A 21,109-nucleotide genomic window follows, 5' to 3' on the forward strand; every position below is an offset into this window, starting at 1 on the left:
TGCGCTAGGTATTGGTTTATAAAACATAATTTAGAAGTTAATAGAATGGGGCATCTAAAAAAAAACACAACTGGATATATTCTAAATTCATTGTTCATAATATATTCTATATTCCTTACACCTATCGTAGCAAAACGATGATAATAGCATCAAACTATATGTGTCATAAAATCAAGCTTTTAAAATGGGTACAATTAGTGCATATCGATGTAAATCTATTTACTTAGAAAAATATAGCACATTTACGGTAAACCACAAATAGCTGATACAAATTGTAACACATGGCTAATTTATATATGTACTTTGCATTACATTATTTTTAAAAATAACAATTAAAAAATATATAATTTAAATATTTTGTGTTCTTTAGGTTATATCCCTTTGATGTTTATTTTTAACATTAAAATGGCGTTCGATATCTTACGAAGCTGAGATTGCTTATATAAAAACTGCTATTATCGAACACCCCCTTTTTAAACCTCAATTTTCATGTTTAGGTAGCAAAGGACACTTTAATGAAAATTGTTGCAAATATTTCTCAGCCTAATTAGAAGCGTATTATATACGGTTTTGTTGAGCTGAACATCATGGGCATTAAAAAATACCCTTAACCCGAGACTCACTTCACTCTTCCCAAGAGGTCAAAAAAAGTGAAATTTTTATACCAATATTACCAATGCACTTTGAATATAAGTAAAAAAATTATCCTCGGGTGAAAATGAAACTAAATATAACTAAACTATAAAGAAATGGACGATGCACATTAGGAATGGACTAGTTTCTAATCATCAAAATAAAGGAGAATTTTAAAAAATACAATGGGGTGTTCGATAAGCACCTTAAAACGAAGGTGTTCGATAGATGTAAGTTACTCTAAATAAACTAAATACTAAGTAGATCTAGTAGTACTACTAATAACTAAGTAGTACTACTTACTAGATCTAGTACTGTGAGTGAGTAGTAGTACTACTACTAGCCTCATACCCATAATCATATTAAATATTACTAGTCTCAAGTCTGGTCTAGTTGTAGAAATGTAATCTAAATGATTCTAGATCTAGTAGAAAAATCTACAGTAGAGACTAGACAGGATACTCCAAGATCTTGGTCTGGATGATAATATGATAGTAGATTAATTTTTTAAATTGCAATTTTCATTAGATTTATTAGAAATTTTATAATTGAGCGGTGTAGTAGCTGAGATTTAATGTGCTTGGCTTCTGAACCAAGAGGTCTTGGCTTCAAATCTCAGAATATAATTTTCATAACAGCCTACTTGACATTAGTTGGGGAAAGTAAATGTGGTTGGTTGTGCTGGCCACCTGACACCCTTGTCAACTGTTGGCCACAGAATTAGATGATACTTACATCATCTGCTCTATAGATCACAAGGTCTGAAAAGGAGTACAACAAACTTTTTTTTTTTTACTATATATTGATTGGGATTTTTTAATATTGTTTCTAAAATTTAGCAGATTTTATTCTATTTTTAAGCTGTGAGTAATAATACTAATACGAGACTTTAAATTAATACAATCTTGTATTAGATAATTTCTCTTGAGTAAATTAAACCTTCATAACAATCATTAGCTACTTTGTGATGTCTGGAGTTGAAACAACCATCATAGGATTTAAATCTTATATTGATTCCATACATTACTTTCCTTAAGTATATATGCAACCATTGGATACTGTTTTGCAAATCAATATTTGATGAATTTCTCTCCTGAACACATGCTTTCATGCCATTGAGAGGACTGTTTGGTCATGGGCTCTGAACTGTCCTATCAATGGACCAGGTTTGAGCCCTGCCAGCTGCCATCCCCCACTATCCTGCAGGAGATTTGGGCTAGGATGTAGTAATCTTCAATTCTGAAAGAACAATCCACACATATATATAACAAAAGAGCATCACCATAGTTTAATGATTTTTTTTGGTGCATTTATAATAATTTGACATGATCTTCAAGAAACTTTCTCTGTTCACAGTGTCAAAGGTTTTAGTTAAGTCCACATATATTGAAATAAAGGTTACTATAAAATATTTACATTTACACAAGAGCAGACTTTATTATTTGAAACACATTAGGCAAAAAATTCACAGCCTTGACTATAGTAGTTGCCCCTTATACCAAAAAGATAAAGCTATGTTGATCTGTTGATTGGATCTCTGGGTACTTTAATAATCTCTTATGGTATAATTATGTTAAAAAATTAACAGGATCCACTTAAAACAAACAATAAATCAAGGAATAACATTACACACAGTAAGATCTTGAGGAAAGTTTATGAAGTGGGAACTGGTTATCATCTTCATTGCATTGTTGTATATTTTACATTAATTTATTGCTTACATTAATCTATAACTATTATTCAGGTTTTTAATCTAATCAACATTTTATATCTTAATGTAAACTGTTCAAATGTTTTTCTTTGTATTTACTGGCAAAAATTTGTATGCATAGGTTACCACACTCTCTATATACATGAAATTTTAAAAATAAATCATCAACCTACTCCTTTAAAAAAAATGGGTCATCACCAAAGAATAATTTTAATGGAAAATATCTTTTTCTTTTTTTCAGGAGTGCAATGCCCAGAAATAGACCATCATTTAGACTAATTCTCATGCACATTGAGATTGCCTCTGCTGAATTACTTCGGTTCAGTCTGGAGGACTTTTCTGAATTTCAAGTAAGTCCTTTACTGATTGACACTATGGGTTCTGTCATTATCAACAAGAAACTCTTAAGAATTTATCTGAGGTGTTCTCATTTTCCCAATTAAAATATACAGATGAAAAACCTGCCTTTGTGCATTATGCACATATATATATACATTATTATTTGAGTAAAGAGCAGATGGCCTCCTGACTTGTCATATTCTGCTAGAAAATTTGTCTTTTTATGGCATTTAACGTTTAACAGTACACATGCTTTCTCCATGCAGCTGATGTATCCAAAGGAGTGGCAATTGCTGATACAGTTTGGTATCAGTGGTGTTGCAGGCTCTGCAAATTGCCTAAGGGTTGCGGTCTCCTGATTTTTTCTCAGGGTCAACTCTCAAAACCTTTCCCATGATTTGGTATAGCTGCAAGGCAGCAGAGCTTTTAATTCAGAAGTTTCCTTCTCCTAGGTGGGTACAAAGAATTGATATTACTCTAGTATCAGCATCTTGGTTTGTCATCAGAAGTTGGCTTTGTACTTAATGTAGCTGTGTGATAACAATGCTAGAGCCAGAAGTGAACTTGTGATTTGAATGATTAAAAAAAACTTTTTTCAACCAATGCAAAGCTTCTAAGCTTAACCTTTCTTCATACAAAAAAAAAAAGAGACAGCCTCTTATTTTCTAGCCTTCTTTTACACTCTGAGAGAGAAAAGCTTTTACACTGCAAGTATCCCTGCTGCTATATGGTAGTAATGGTGACCTTCTTTCAGACTCTATTCAAACTTCTTATTCTGACCAAGAATGACATTGAAATAATTTGACCTAATGCAGAAATAAAGCAAATTTAACTCCTTTCTGTTCCAGCTCTGGCTTATCTTCTAATGTCATTAGTTCTTAAAGTGAACCAATTCCTATCTAAATATTTTTTCATGATACTTTTTTTTTTCTTCTATATATATTAAAAAATGTTAAGAAAATATTTAAACCTTTTTTTGCTTAGGAAATTTGGAGGAAAGAGATTTGTGAAAATTTCCAAAAAATGAAAGCTGAAGGTTCCAATTTACCCCAGCTAGAAGAAGAGCTTATAAAAAGAAGAAAAGAAGAATTAAGGTATTTTGTATGGAGAGTATTTGTTTTTTTTTTCTTTCTCATGAAATTAAGATAATTTATTTATGCAACTGAATTTTTTTTTTCATTTGACTTTTAAGTACTTTGTTTTATTTTTTTAAGTAAGACATATAAGCTTGACAATTATATTTTTAATTATCTCATGCCCTGACTTGTATCTATATAGACTTTGACTAAACATATAGTAAATTTGGATATTTCCATTATTTGTTGCTATGAAGTGTTAACTGTTATGTTTCAATATGTTAATTATTTTGTTTAAACATGCACAGGATGTCAGAGAGCATTATGAAAGCAAGTTGAACAATTTGTATATGGAATTAACAGCTTGTATGCTGCAACTGGAAAAGAGAGAACAGGAACTCATCAAGTAAGGACATGTTCTTTGGTGTTAATGTTAGTCATGCTTTACAATGTTTTAGGGGTGCTTTTCTCAACCTGTGGGCCATATCACAAAAGGACCCGCTGACAAGGACTTGACTTATTCCTGTGCACTCCCAGGGGAGCATAGGGCCACAATCACACCTCTCCACCAAACTCGGTTCTGAGCAGCTTTCTTCACTTGTCATTCAAGTACCCTCAGCTTCACTGATGACTGACCTCTTCCAGGTTTGCGTGGGTCTGCCCACTTTCCTCTTTCCTTGCGGATTCCAATCAAGTTCGTACCTTGCAACATCGGTAGCTGGTTTTCGCAGGGTGTGTCCTATCCAGCTCCACTTTGGCTTTGTGATGTCTTGGGCTATGGGCTTTTGTCTAATTCTCTCCCACCAATTGCTGACAAGGAGCAGTCACATATCTGGTCCCTTTTTTTTTTTAAACTTTCTTTTGGCAGTATTAATAAAATTACTTTATATTGTACAATTAAATTTTACTAAGATTATATATCAGTTATTTTTATTTATATTATATTTATGTTAATTTTTGTTGTAAATGTTCTTTTTCAACGGATACACATTTAGATACAAGTAAAGTAACTTTAATGTTGCGTATACTACCACTTTGGAAAGCCTTACTGTTTTACTATTGATATAGATGTTTTGTATGAACCACAGCATAAGCACAGTATATTCTATTATAGATGTATCTAAATAAGTGTTTCCCAAATATTGGAATATAAATATTGCACATTGGAAAAAAAATTTAGCTGAATATTTATCTTATTTTTAAGGTAGAATATTCCTTACATGTAAAATATATAATTTGTAAAACACTTTCTGTTTTGTATTAGAATTTATGCTAAGATAAACTGTTATTATAATTAACCCATTAGCTCCTTCTGCAATCTGAAACGTTTTCTCCTGTCATTGTTGTGGTAAACTGTTGTAGAACGTTTCTAAAATCCCCTTTTTCAATATAGGCCTACTTGCTTTAAACTTTTTTAAATAGATTTCTCCTAGTCTCGATGCAAGCATGACTATAAATCATTGTGAAGATTATCGATTCTATTTTTAGTAAAATCTGGAAGATTTTTATTGTTTAAATAATTTTTCAAATGAAATGGCCCATAAACCCCAGTGTATAAGCCCCCACCTGAGAAAATGAGTTCTTCTTCTTCGTTCTCATTGTTATGTTGTAGTGTTCATATGACTAGAGATGAACTGCGCAATGGTTTCCATATAATTTTCTTTCTATTGGGGTGATTTGGGGTCAATGTCTTATACTGGCCTCTTGGTAGAGAGAGCAGTTTTGGAGGACATGGTCGGCATTTTGTGGGAAGCGTGGTCGAGGGGCTAAGTGCGCTTGAACTTGGCTTGTCTCTGCTACCTAGAAGGGGGCTCGAGGTTCGACACCCGACTCGGGCAGAGTTGCGTTTACTGAGCGCCTAAAGGCAGCACGGAAAACCAACTCCTAGATACACCCCCCCCCCCCCCCAACCGGTCCACAAATGAGATTGGACCTGAGCGCTCTGAGCATGCTATAAGCATGAAAGTAGCGCTGTATAAAAGCTATAATAATAATTTTCTGGTGATACTCCACATGGGCAGATTTCACTGGTTCCAATTTTGAGCTTCCGGTACATTTGTTGTTGTATTCTGTTGTGTCCGGTCCTGAGTCGAAAGATTAGACATTGGTCTTGTCGGGATAGCTTATAGTAAGCGTCATCTTTCTTGTGATTTGGATGGGAGCTTGTCCATTTCCCATTTATTTTATCTACAATTAATTTCTTCATTTCTTCTGGATAGAGTGCAGAGTTTACTTGTGAGTTTGTTCTCACACTCTTGGCGAGTGTGTCAGCCTTATCATTTCCTGCTAGTTTTATGTGAGCTGGTATCCATTGAATAACAGTTTTTTTTTTGCTCTTGTTGTTGAGCTTTGTAAGTGCTGTTCTGAGGTTTTTATATAAGGGGAATCAGAGTTTTGCAAGCTTTGGAGGGTTGTTTTCGCGTCTGTTAGAAAGACAATCTGACTGTGAGGAGAACTTGGATGATTTGCTAGCATGGTAGCAGCTAGTGCTAGTGCTTCCCTTTCTGCTCTGTGACTGTCAGAGAGCTTTCCAGTTGCAATGGATTTTTCTAGTTTTCCTCCATCTGGCCATTCGATAAGTATTCCAGCTCCTCCATTTGTGGTGGCTGTATGGGATGAGCCATCCGTGTAAACTCTGATCCACTGATTGCTAGGGTAATTGGTATGTAGAAAACAGTTCACTATTTCCTTGAGCTCTGTTGGTCTGTAATCAGATTTTCTTTTTATGTTTTCAATATGGTCCCTTATAGTAGGAAGAGGGCCTTCGTCCCAGGGTGGAGATTCATTATAGTGTATCGAGGATTCCAGAGTAATTTTTTCAAGTTGGTGTTTCTTTTTTAGGCTTAGAGATTCCTGTATGAAATTGGTTCTTTTGAGACTGTTTTTTGTGCCAGTTTTGTGGATTTTTGTTCTGAGTGGGTGCTTCTTCAAGGTTTCCAATTTAGTGAATTGGGAAAGGATTTTTATTTCTCTTCTTTCATTTAGAGAGATCAGGGCAGCGGTTTCCTCCATAGCTCTTATGGGTGTTGTTTTGATTGCTCCTGTCATTATCCTTTGACCAATATTTTGAACCTTGTCTATTTTTCTTAGGTTGGTTTGGGCTGCTGAGCCCCATGCTGTGGCACCATATTCTAGTACAGGTCTTACATAACTGGTATAGGTCTTTTTCAGGATGTTGTGATTAGCTCTCCAATCTGTGCCAGCTAATTTTTTCAAGAGGGATAGTCTCTGGATGCTTTTACTCTGTGTTTTATCTATTTGGTTTTTCCAGGTTAGTCTTGGGTCATAGGTGACTCCAAGATAAGTAGGGCTGTCATTTTTTTCTAAAGCTTCCTTATCTAATGTTAATTTTATTGTTTATTGTTTTGTTGACAGTGAGAATATGGTATATGTGGTCTTTTTTGTGTTGATGGACATGCCCCAGTCTTTGGACCAATTATTGAGTTTATCAAGAGCATCTTGTAATCGAAATTTCGATGTTCCTACATATTCTTCTGTGCTAATTATGGCAAGGTCTTCTGCATACATGCTGCTTTTAACTTTTCTTGGTAGGTTTTGATTTAGATCGTTTATGAATACTAGGAAAAGTGTTGGGGATAGGACTCCTCCTTGGGGGACGCCATTTTTTATACCCACTGTGTGGCTTCTTTGTCCTTGCATGCAAACTAAGGTTTTTCTATTATTTAGATATTCCTTTATCCAGTTGTACATTCTGTGGGATATGTGATGCTGGATTAGCTTGAGCAAGAGACCTTGTTCTCAGACTTTGTCAAATGCTTTTTCTAAGTCAACCCACACAATTGTTGTTGGTTTCTTTTCTTGAAAGCCATCTTCTATTTCTTGTGTGATGAAGGCAATTTGATCTTCTGTTGATCTGCCTTTTCTAAGCCAGCCTGGGCTTCAGTGAGTAGGTTATTTGACTCAAGGATCCATGTCAGCCTTCTATTTATCACTCTTTCCATCAGTTTGCAATTACAGCTAGTGAGGCTGATGGGACAGTAGCTATCCAGTTTATTTCTTGGTTTGCTTTGCTTTAGTATAGGGATCATAATGGCTTTTTCCAGATGTTTGGAATTCTGCCAGATTTCCAGCTAGCATTGAATATTTGTAGCAGTTTTCTTTTGGCTTGAGGACCCAAGTGAAGAAGCATGTCATTTGATATTTTGTCCGAGCCCGAGGCTTGTTTTGGTTTGAGGACTTTTAGGGATTCATCTAGTTCCTTCATTTTAAGATTAGTGGTCATTCCCAAGGAGTAAGCTGGATTGTTTTCTTTAATTTTATCTGGGATTTCTGAGTTTGGAAAAACTTAATGAATTCATTTGCTGCTTCTTGGCCTTTCAGGGGTTTGTTGTCCTTTTCTATTACTATAGGAGTTGTTCTGTTTTCTTCCTGGTTGAGACATTTGGCTATACGCCAGAGTTTGTGGCCGTCTCTATCTACGTTTAGTTGTTCTGTTTTTTCATGCCAACTTTTCCTCATGGCGGAAAGGTAATTTTTCCTGAAAACTGCGTTAGCTGCTTTTAGATTTATGTTATTTTCTATACAAGGGTTATTTTCTACGATTTCTGGCTTCAATAGTGTCATTGTGGAGTTGTTGAAGGTGATCAGACCAGTTGGGGATATAATCTTTTCTTGCTCCTCTAGGAATTGATTCCTTAGCTGCTAGGAGGATTGCTTTGGAGAAAGCTGAGAATGACTTATTAACCTGATTTGATTTGCAGTTTATTGAAGTTGTGTATAGGTCTGTGAGCTTTGAGAATAGGTGTCAGTTGTTTTTTTTGTAGTTGCATCTGGGGATGGTGGAGTTTTCTGATATTTTGAAGGAGGTATCGATACTGATCAATATGGGTCTGTGGTCACTGGTGGCTAGCTGGTCTGCAACTTCTCTGGTGCACTTTTTGGATAAGTTGTCAGTTGCAAAGGCTAGATCTGGAGTGGTTGATGTTAGCCAGGCTCTTGAGAAAAAGGTTGGTTTATCCTCAGGTTTATTAAGCAAGATAAGTCTGTTCTCTGCTTGCCATTCTTCAATTTCTTCTCCCCTGGCATTTAGGTCTGGGTATCCCAAGCTCTGAGAGTGACTATTCATATCTCCTAAGATTAGACAGTCTTCTTGGTCAGGTATTTGTATGTGGTCAATCTCGATTTCCTTGTCTGGTGGGAAGTAGCAGTTAAATAGATAAATATTTCCATCTGGGAGAATTAGCTTAGTTATTTCTGATTCTGAGGAGTTGGGCATAGTTATGTCTGTGGTAGGAATATCATTTTTAATGAGGGTGGGGATTCCTCCTTTGGGTCTGATTTCTCTATCTTGTCTGATGCAGGTGTAGCCTCTAATGGAGAAACGAAGATTACTGTTCAAATGAGTTTCTTGGATGCAAGCTACATCAATTTCTTTCTCATGCAGAAATATTTTTAGAGCTTGTTTTTTCTTTTGGATGCCCTCTGCGTTCCATTGTAAGATTTTTAGACTTTTGGTCTTGGAGTGTTGGCCAGTAGTATTTACTTTCTTGTCCCTGCTCCTGGCTCCACAGGCAGAGATAGAAGAACCACCAGCTTGCTTGTGTGGGCTCCTTCGAGGTGGAGAGCCCGGCCCCCTACCTGCGCGGCGGGATTCCACATGCAGGATGCCACATCTATTAGAATCGTTACTGAACTCCAACATAGATGAAGTTGCGTGTCAATGTGTTATGCGCCAGGAGGCCCATTGACTCCGACTTCAGCCTGCTTTTCTTTCTGGGTGTGCTCCCATAGCCTTTGATCATCCAAGATCATCTGCAAGGTAGCAGGTGTTTATTTTCTGAGTTTTCTCTCCTAAATGAACTGCTATCCCTAGCTAACTGGTTTCATCTACCCGGGTTTAGAGTTAGAGCGCCCTATACTCGCTTATTGCAATCATTTCCCTGGATTTCTCAGATGTTTTTAGTAAATATTCTAACCACTGGAATACTTCACCTCATCCTCCATGACTGCAAACCAGTTGGTCCTCAGCTGTTTATTTGCTATTCACAGCTAACCCTTATATCTAAGGGTCTTTTCCCTATCCGCCACCTGGGGACGCGCTTGGTAGAAGGTGGTAGCTCCCCCTAGAGAAAATGAGTATTTTTGAAGCTTTTTTATATTCTAAAGGTATTAAAAGTATTTTTTTTTTTAAACTAGACATATTGTTCTATTTTTTAAAGTTGTTTGTTTATTTAGTATTAGATCTTAAGTTTGATTACTTTTTCAAAATATTTATTTTTTAGGATTCAGGGTTATCCCTCTTTGCTTAGGGCCTTGAAAGATTTTTTTTTTTCTAACTGGAAATAGAAGCTATTGGGTTAAAATATGAAGAAAAAAAAAATGACTACATGATTTTGGGTTCTAGAAGTGCATATCTTATTTAAATCAGGCCCAGTATTGGTAAGTTCAATGCTAAAAATGAATTTTGAACCCAACAAGATTGATTTAAAGTTATATAAAATAATTTTGGATCATTTTCAGCTCTTCATTCATTTTTTTTTTTTTGAGACTATCTCTTGTTACTTATGCATGATGTTGATATTTTCTGTATGATTATTTTGTATCATGGCAAACATTCAATTTTAATCATGAAATATTTTTTTTATCAGACGAGAACAACAACTGACTTTGTACAATAAACATAGAAAGAGTATCGTTCGACCAATCATAAAAGCTCAAGAAAAGTTAGATCGACTTGGTAAAAAACATACACATAGGTCAGGGTCTGAAGTCACGACGTAAGTAAATTTTCTTGTTGTGTGAGTGTATCTTTATATCCACAATCTATAGCTCACACTCCACTATCATACTGCAAGGGATCCTTGGCCATGTAGACATAAAGCATAAAGAGAAATGAAAAGATAGAATTTAGGTATAGAATGAAATAAAGAGACAAACTTATAGGCAAAAAGGGAAATGACAAGGCACAGTCTTACAGAGGGAAATGACAAGGTAGACCTAATGTCAAAGTCAGGGTCATTAATTGAGGAACTGGAAAGACTTGTAATCTATAACACTGTTAAGTAAATATTAACTAGCAATCATAAAGAATATCTTCACCAAATGGTATTAAGATGCACAGGCTGAGTTTTGTATAGATAAATGACCTGCCATTAGACCTATAAATGTTTGACATATCAAATTTGTATATGTCACAATATGAAAATGGTATTTAGAAAAAGAAAAAAAAGAAATTAATTTTAGAATATATATGTGGTTTTTAAAAGATGAATAACAAGAGATGGAGATGAGATAATAAAAATAAAGACTTTTTATTTCTCTTCTGACTTTAGGCCAGACTCTATGAAAAACACAGAAGGGAGCATGACAACTAGCTCTGAGCTGGTACCACCGTCTCCTACGAAATTGCGCACCAGGAAGTCTCGTCATCGTCGGAATAACAGCAGAGGGTCTATGAAAGACATTACCTCTGCTCAAATCTCAATCTACATATGAAGCATCACTGGACACCCAAACATCAGACAAACTTAACCCTGCAGGGCTTCATCCTACTGACCATGCACCCTATCCTGGGACATTTAAATTTTTGGGACCTGCCACTGCAATCGGGGAGTATCGAAGTGAAGATGAAGCTGATGGCCAAGAGACAAGGTTAACTCATATGGAAAACAACATGAAGAAACGTCAGGAGTGTTGTAGCAGAAACTCATCCACTTCTGCCACCAGGCACTTGCCAATCTCAAAACACTCACCTGTAAGTAAACACCAGCATCAACACAGAACTCTTCATCCTATCAAGACAATAACATTAATGATGTCTGCTTTGGCTGTGATGGTGGCTGCAGTGATGCTACTTGTAGCAGAAATGCTCATCCCAGGTCAGTGCAGATGTGGGGTGCACATGTGACCTATCCCCTCTGTCCAGCCCAAAACAGAACTTTGAAACTATGAGTGAAAAATCATCTCCGGATATTGACCTCTCATCCCGACCTGAAACTGGGTCAGGTTCATGTTCTTGTTCACCGGTTACCTCTCCTGCTGACATACTGGAGGATCAATCAAATCCGGTGCGAGAAAAAGACTCATATGAAAATTTAAATTACTAATCAATAGCTCAGCCACTGAAAGTTGTCATTTAACATCTGGTCAACTTGAGGAATCTCTCCAAGACAGTCCTACTACCAACTCTAACAACACACAGTCTGTGCAACAATACAAATTTCAACAATCAACTTCTGGCTGTCAACTCTGGCTTTAAACGTGTACATAGCAGTCAGGATATGAGGGGACAGAAGAATAGAAGCCCCTCCAGAAGGATTCTTGAATCTGATTTGATGAAGAAAGGAGTTATGAAAACATTAGAGGATACAATACGCTAGGAAATTTAGAGACCAACTGTTTCCAAAGTGGAATAGAAAAAAGAAATGAGTCACCAGAGAAGACCAATGCTCCGAAGAAGTTTAGAAATACAAAGGTTAGTATAGTAAAATATTGTATCAATGTTAAATGACCATTTTTGTTGTGTAGTTATGTAGGTCTGATCTTAGTAAAATCCTGACTTCCCTGTTACTTTGATCCACACTGTGTCAGTGGGAGTCTTCCAAAGTTGTAGTTTGATCATGACTTATTCCACACAGTGTCAGCGGTGATAATCCCCATCTTGATAATAAAAGACATAACCATATAAATTTCATTGAACCGAAGGTTAAACACCAGTCCACTAATCAGGACTGAAGTGCCAAAGTGTTCTTGTATCACATAGAATAATCATTTAATTGGTTCCAGGTCACTTCATCCAATGGTCATTTCATCCCATGGTCATTTCATTCTCTAATCCATCAAATTATAATTGTAAAAAGTATGAAATTAACAATATTTCATATATTTATTTTTATTATTACACATTATAATATAATAATTATAATAAGTATAATAATAATAAATATAATAATTACACATTAATAAATAAGAATAAAGTATAATGTCAATATAAAAATTGCTTTTGCTTGTTAATTGGAATCAATAAGATAGGCTATTGATAGTAGGTACAGAAGAAAATCTTTTGATTTCTATTGCTGTACATTGTTCCTAATTTCTCGGCCAGTGTTGCATATGTCTTGAAGTCAGCGTTTATTAGAATAAATAAAATGTTATATATTAGGGTTTGAAATGACACGCACATATTTAAGAAAAAAAGTTTGACAAAGAAAGATAAAGTGAAAGATGGCAGTCAGGTGATACTTTATCTGCGGTATGGTCATAATTATTCTAACTATTCTCATCTCTCAAAAGATTTACACTACTTCCACCACACCTTGGCCTTTGATGGTAATTTATGAGAGCAGAGTGGCATGATCATAATTATTCAAATTGTACTTCTATTTCTAAAAAGATTTTCCCCACTTCCACCATGCCTTGGCCTTTTGTCATTACATCACCCAATATGCACAGGATAATATTGACATCCCTACAACAAACAGAAACTATATAACTAAATACAAACCCTGCATTACAATATATAGGGGGAACACTATAAACACTATAATAACTTGTTCAAAACATAAAAAAAAAAAATTCTAAATAAGAATATTTATATATTATATGAAATGAGTGCTTAAAGGCAAACCCTTAACAACACAATTATACAATGTCTAAAAACATTTTTAATTGGGAATGATCTGACCGAAAGTGAGAGGGATGAAATAACCAGTCAACGTGTATTGGACCAGCCACTTATTAGCACCAAAATGATCATTTCCTGGTGCGGTCAGATTAAACAGACTCAAGTCTGTAAGGTTATACAGCCTCGTATGAATTTTTATCTTCAGCATATATGGTTTGTTAGTGGGATACTTATAAAATCACAGATGATAGATTTGTATGTTTGTATCATTTTTCTTATTTCATCTGGTTTGTAAAAAACAACAACACTTGAAATAAAAAAAACTGAAGGTGAAAATGCTCCTCATGAGTTATGAAAATATGAAATCAAGATTAATTTGTTAAATATTAAATCCATTGCCATGTCTTTTCAATTGTAGCAGGGATATCAAGGCAAAGTATTGCAAATGTATGTAGCTTTGCCCCTCACCACCCAACAAACAAGAGGAGAAGCAGTCTTTATAAGACATGTATCTAGAAACTTTCATTTGAACATGACAAATCTAAATGATTACATACTTCCTTTGAATAATTATTGTATTTGCAATGTATGCAAATTTACTTTCTTCCTCTATGGGGGACATTGCCTGCCAAACTCCAGTTGGTGCCTTCTGGTAACTTGAGGGAGTTTACCCTCTTGAATGTTTTGAAAAGAGCTAACATTGTGAAACATCTGACAGTCGCTGGCCTCTGCAGGCTAACTGGTGATATGCTAGTTGGTTGTTTGGGGATAGCAATGAGCTGTGGCTTACATGGTTCTTGCATGCTTGTCTGGTTTAAGGGCTGTGATTGTCAGACTTTAGAGCTACTGCTGGAGTTGATCTGCTGCCTGTTCTGAAGACTTTTAAAGGGTCGAGCCTTTCTCATATGTGTAGGTTCCAAACTGGTGGTATTAAAAAGGATCTCTTGTCCAGCTTCCCTTTTGTGGATTAAACCCTAAAGATGATGCTTCCTTCCACCTCACAATTATTTGGCTATGTGAGAAAAATTGTCAGAAATGAAACATTCTATATTTTCTTGCCAAATGTTTTAGTGTTCAATGTACAGTGGATATGAAATAATAATAATAATCTTTGTTATCTGTAAAGACACTTGTCTTACAATTTGTGCATTACTTCAAACAAAACATTATAACTATAGAAAACCAAAATGTACATTCACACCAGACTCACTCATAATTTACCTGTGAAAAGTTTATATCAGATAGTTTCTGTGAAGTAAGATTTCATTCACATAATACTTTGTTCTAGTTTATCATCATTCATTATTTTTATAAGCTCTAGCTTGGGATTGCACTAGACAAATTGTTAACAATCTGGGCCAACTTAGAAAATGTTTTGACCACTTTCTGAGCCAGGAAATTATTTGATGAAATATTTTTAAAATCTTTAACATAATAGATAAATTATAAGTCTTGGGTTAGTTTTTTTTTATATATTATATATTTTCTTCAGAAATTTAGCATATTACCTCTTAGTTCAAACATCCTGCAGGATGACAGGTTTGAACCCAGGGCCATTGTAATGACAACCAAAGCACAGACCACACTGCTAAGAAGCCATACTTACTTAGTAGTCAGTTCTTCCATCCATCCATCCCAGTGGCGCTACAGCCCATGGAGGGCTCTGGCCTGCTTTAACACATCCTTCCATTCAGATCTCTCCTGGGCCTTTCGTCTCCACGCCCTAACCCTAAGCTGCTTCAGATCTGCTTCCACGTCATCTATCCATCGCATTCAGGGTCTGCCTTTGCGTCGCCTGCCTTTTGGTTTCTGCCTGTATACGATTTTCGCCCCTCTGTTATCTGACATTCTTTCAAGGTGACCTGCCCAACGTAGTCTGTTCTTTTTTATTTCGTTCACTGTTGGTGGGTCTTCATATAATTGATATAACTCATGGTTAGTGCTGTCCTCTACCCTGTTTCATCCTGTATGGCACCATAGATTTTCCTAAGAATTTTTCTTTCCCAAGTGTTAAGTAAATTTTCAGATGTCTTTGTTAGTGTCCAGGTCTCACTTCCATAAATTGCTGCTGGTCTTATTATGGTTTTGTATATTATTTTCTTGGTTTTCCTTGAAATCGTTTTGCTCTTAAGTAAATGGTGGGTGCTATAAAATGCCCTGTTGCCTGTTGCTATTCTTTCCTTTATTTCTGTTAGTAGGTCATTTTTGAAATTAATAGTACTTCCTAGATATTTGAAAGTTTGGACGTTTTCAAATTCATGGTCTTTGATTTTGATATTTTGTCCCTCTGTTTGATTGTCTCTTGTCATTGTGATGTACTTGGTTTTACTGTCATTGACCTCAAGTCCTGCTGTTCGAGATGCTTCTTCTAGTTGTATGAAGGCTCTAGCGATGTCAGAGGTTTCTTTACCCAATAAGGCAATGTCATCGGCATAAGCAAGGTATTGTAGAGGTTGGCTGTATATCGTCCCTGTTGGTTGTGGACCCATGTTTTCTCTCCTGAAGTAGTTAGTAATAGTTCCCCTTGTGTTTATGTATATATTTCTTATAACTCTCTCCAGTGTTAAATTGAAAAGCATGCAGGAAAGTGCGTCTTCTTGTCTTAATCCTCGTTTAATCCTAAATTCCTGTGAGTGTTCTCCTTGTATTATGACTTTGCTTTTTGAGTTGTTTAATGTCATATGTATACGTCTTGCCAGCTTGTTGGGTATTCCAAAATCCTGTAGAGTGTCATATAGGTATTTCCTTCTGATACTGTCATAAGCCATTTTATAGTCTATAAAGAGTTGGTGGATTGGTATGTTGTATTTATGGCATTTTTCTAGTATACATCTTAGTTTGAAGATGTGGTCAGTTGTGGATTTGTTGGGTCTGAAACCACATTGGTAGTCACCTAAGATTTCTTCTGAATATTTTCCAAGTCTCTTAGTTATAAGCCTAGACAGTATCTTATAAGTCACATTTAGTAGAGAGATTCCTCTGTAATTACAGCACTTTAACTTGGATCCTTTTTTGTGTATTGGGGTTATAAGAGCCGTTTCCCATTCTGTTGGTATTACTTCTTCTTCCCAAATTCTTGATATTAGTCTGTGTATTTGGGAATGTAAGTCTTTCCCTCCATATTTAATTAGTTCTGCTGTGATTTGGTCCTCTCCTGGTGCTTTGTGATTCTTTATGGTCCTAATTATTTCTGATGTTTCAATGAGTGTTGGAGGGTTCACTAAGGGATCTGGTCCCCCATGTGGCTGTTCATATTCTCCATTGTCTTCATCTTCAGTGGTATTTAGGATCTCCTCAAAGTATTCAGCCCATCTCTCAATGACCCTGCTGTTTTCTGTAATAAGCTGACCATCTTTGTTCTCACACATGTGTGATCTAGCTTGAAATCCGTTCTTTTCATCTTTAATTTTCATATATACATTCCTCTCATGTCTCCCTCCTTTGCTAGTTCCTCTATTTGAGTAATCTTGGACTTTTCCCATTCCCGTTTTTTCTTTCTTACAACTTTTGTGGCCCTTCTTCTTGCTTCATTGTATTGCTGTCTAGTGTTTATGGTTTCTCTCTGTAGCATTATCATTCGGGCATTGTTCTTCTCTTCTATAGTTTGTCTGCATTCATCATCATACCACCCTATTTTCTCGTTCTTTTGTTTAAGTCCAACTACCTCTTCTGCTGTTCTTTTGATAGCATGCTTTATTATTTCCCAATGCTCATTTATGTTATTTTCGCAGTCCTTTTCTAATGTTGTCAGTTGCGTTTGGAGTGCCATTCTATAAGTTTCTGCAACAAGTGGATCCTTTGTGAGTTTTTGACTATCATATTGCTGTGCTCTCTTTCTTTGGTAATTGTGTATGGTACTTATTCTTTGTCTAAGTTTAGCTTTTATTATTAGGTGGTCTGAGTCAGCATTAGCTCCTCTGAAACTTCTTACATCTAGTATGTCTGATCCATGTCTCTTATCTATGAGTATATGATCTATTTGATTCTGGGTGTTGCTATCAGGTGAGATCCAGATTACCTTGTGAATATTCTTATGTTGGAATTTTGTGCTGCTGATAGACATTCCTTTTCCTGATGCAAAATTCACTAATCTTATGCCATTATTGTTGGTCTCTTCATGTAAGCTTTCTTTGCCAATTATTGGTCTGAATGCTGGTTCCTTTCCAATTTTTGCATTGAAATCTCCTGGGATTTATTTTGATGTCATGCTTTGGTGCTTCATCATAAATTCTTTCCAGTCTTTTGTGTTATCATCTGCATCTTCAGTAGGGGCATGAACATTGATAAATGATATGTTGAAGAATTTTCCTTTCAAACGTAGTGAGCAGAGTCTATCACTTACAGGTTTAAATCCAATGACATTACCTACCATTTCCTTTTTAACAGCAAAACCTGTACCTAAGTTGTTAGTGCTTCCACCACTATAAAATATAGTATACTTCTTGGTTCTGAGGATGTTTGAGTCTTTCCACCTGATTACCTGTAGGGCTACAAGGGGTATCCTATATTTCTTTAACACTTCAGTAAGTTGGGCTAGCGCACCTGCTCTATAAAGGCTTAGCACGTTCCATGTCGCAAAACAAAAATCATGTCCTTTTCCAGGCCTAGGTCATTTTCCGTTGAGATCTGTCCGGGTTTTCTTGTGTGTATTAGCTTTCGTAACAGTATTTTTTATATGACAGAGTTGTTAGCCCTGTGCATAACCATCTGGGGGGCTGCCCCTTTCAGCTCTCTGGATAGCTGCCTTTATTTTCAGGTAAGGTGCCCTAGCCTTTGTGGATCCCTCCACTTCCTGCAAGGCAGCAGGTTTGATTTTGGTCCACCCCGGGTATTTTATTTCCCTGGTACCCACCATATCTGGAGGGCATTCCCCTATCCGCCACCTGGGGAGGCGCTCGATGGGAGATCAAAATCTCCACACGAGAGTCAGTTCTTCTCTTTAGATAAAATCTGTGAAGAAAACTGATGAGATTTTAGGTTTAAAGACAAATTTAGATTAGGTTTAAAGACAAATTTAGATTAGGTTTAAAGACAAATGTTAAAAAAATAAGTTAATCCACAGTGATTATAACTTCAAACTAAATGACAACTGTATGTTTTAATCACACCATTTTGAACTGTCCCCACAGCACTCTGAAGATTCATGCTCAGAAGAAGTAGGAGACGTTAGTGAGGATGATGAATCAAGTAGCCACCCTCCCTGTCGCCAGTCTCTCTCAACTCTCAGTTCTGAAGGTGTGTTGTCTGAGGAGGACATGATTAGCGATCGCTCTGGTCATCAAGATGGCAGTGGCGATAATGGCTTTTTGACAAAGTTTACAAATATACCTGATGGGTTGTCCGACAGGGAGAAGACTCAGGAAGATGAAGAATAAAGTCAACTCCCCTGACAGAATATTTGAAGTAAGTAGAAACTATTAGTCTTGTTTGTTTCGGATGTACCTTTAGATTTGAAGATTATTTTCCAAACCTCCTGCAGGATGATGGGGTATGGCACCGGGCAAAGTTTGAACCAGGGATTATTGGAATAACTGTCCAGGGCGCATACCACATGACCAGGCAGCCCTGCTTTCCACTCCAACCAGTTGTTGATAAATAAATTTGAAAAACTAAATAAAATAGAAAGAGGCATTATCTCTGAACATCAAGAGGCTACACTGAAATGGCCTGGAACATATACTGCATATTTTTCCTCAAGTAAAAGCACATGTTAAAATGTGAAAGGTTGGGGTATACTAACTTGTGCCATCTCTACTTCTCTTTCATGAAAACTTTCCTTAAAGAGATGTACAGCTATGTCTGTTGTAGCGTACTGCTCAAAAGAAAATAGAAGAAATGTGGGGAAAAAAGAAGGAAAACATTCATGCAGCTAATTAGAGAGTTTAAAAGCAAACACTGCCTCAGGTTATAGAAAAGAAAATTAAGAGGGCTAAAGTATAGATGGGGGTGGGGGCATGGTGGCAGAGTGAGTGTTTGGCTTCTAAACAGAAGACAGTTGGTCATTGTGCTGGCCACTTAACACACTTGTTAACCATCTGTCATAGAAACAAGGCAACTTTTATATCATCTGCCCCAGCATGGTTCAAAGTGTGGGTGACTGCCAAGGGCCTTGTGGTTTTAGGGGCCTCACACCTCCAAGGTTTATCTATTGCATGAAAGACGCGCATCTAGTAGAACAAAATCTTTTTTTTTTTTTTAAATCTTCAATTTCTATAGCGCTGCTAACACACATAATGTAGGCTCAAGGTGTTGTGATAACATGGCTTAAAGAAAAAAGTTAAAATGACAAACCAATTTTTTAAAAGGTTTGAGCAGACAAGTCAAAATTTTCTTTTTGAATGTAATGAAGCATGTTGCTTGTCTAAGGTCAATGCTTGCATGCACTGAAAAAAAACAACTCAACTTTTGAGGAAGAAACTTGGCAAAACTAGAAGTGTTTAGCCCAAAGCAAGGCTCTTAGAGGGTCACATGGAGTGATCAGTTCACTAAGGTACAGGAGCATATCTTTGTTCTAAATGCAAAAATGACAAAGTATGGCCACCCTGTAGTTGATCTTGTACTCACAGAAAACCAATCAAGTGTATGCTAGAGTGTACAGAATCTCATGTTGTTTTGTTTCTGAATTCACTGCAGCTTATCAGTTTTACATGCTTGCATTGCATTTTATTAGTTAAGCCAGAAAAGTATGAATGCCAAAGCAAGCTTTTTTGTTGACACACTTGTCAAATATGGTAGAATCTTGCCCAATATGTGCAGCTGCAGACAGAGATGCTTACAGAACTGAATTATGTGTGGGTCAAAAGATACAGTTGATTCAAGAAAACTCTGAGATTGCGAACTACATGTTATGCAGATTCAAGAGTGGATATTTAATCACATCTGTCTCTTCTGCCAGTCAATTCAAGTGTAGTTTTTTTTTTCATTATCTGCCCCATCAGCAGCGGGGTGGGGGAGGTCTATAATGTATGAGCTGCTGTCTCTGTAAACTTGGAAAAATTTAAGTAATTCAGCAGTCAAATAGCTGTATATAAAAAGTATGAATAATTTCAAAAAAATTTTATTATTCACTATAAGCTCTAAGTAACTCAAATTCTGCTTCACTTACTAACTATATTTTTATTTCATTTTAGAAATGTGATACAGAAACTAGTTCAAGTTCTGATGAATGCTCTGACATGACTGTCTCATCAGCTATACACAAAACCAGATCTCTAGAAACTAGTACACACTGGCAGTAGTTTTTCTCTTAGTTCTATTTCCTCCAGACAGAAGTCATCAGTTCTATCACTTACAATTAGTGTGTTCAGTGAACTGTGCTAGATAAACATCATTCGGACATCGATACAGATGGTTAGACAACCATTTACAATGTTTTGTTTGGACATCCATCAAGTTGGATAGACTACCATTTACGCTGTTTTGCCATTTGTTTAAATCAAGCAGTAAACTAGTCCTGTGACGTCATGGATTCAAAATTTCACTATAACAAAAACATCTTAAAACACAAAGACAGCATCTTTGAATTGCATTACTTGGAGGATGTAACAGTGCATCAAACCAATGTTTTCACTGCTCTTGGTCTGAGACCACCATCAATTGCACATAAACGGATTCATTTATCATTGTGCACCATCTTTAGAAATGAGGACCTTCATGGAATGCATTCAGTTTAAATCTGAATTGAAGTCATGTAACAATCTCAATTTTAAAAAAACTCAACATTGACATGTGTGATGTTGCTAGTTCAGGCTGTCTTGAAGTCAACCA

General features: G+C 36.2%; 1 pseudogene; it reads left to right on the forward strand.

Moving 5' to 3' along the window:
- The first annotated feature begins 1,767 nt into the window (after positions 1-1,767).
- On the forward strand, positions 1,768-21,057 carry LOC129926353 (uncharacterized; annotated as a pseudogene).
- Positions 21,058-21,109: the final 52 nt, after the last annotated feature.

Source organism: Biomphalaria glabrata, chromosome 5 (assembly GCF_947242115.1).
Source record: "Biomphalaria glabrata chromosome 5, xgBioGlab47.1, whole genome shotgun sequence".
Classification (NCBI taxonomy): Eukaryota; Metazoa; Mollusca; class Gastropoda; family Planorbidae; genus Biomphalaria; species Biomphalaria glabrata.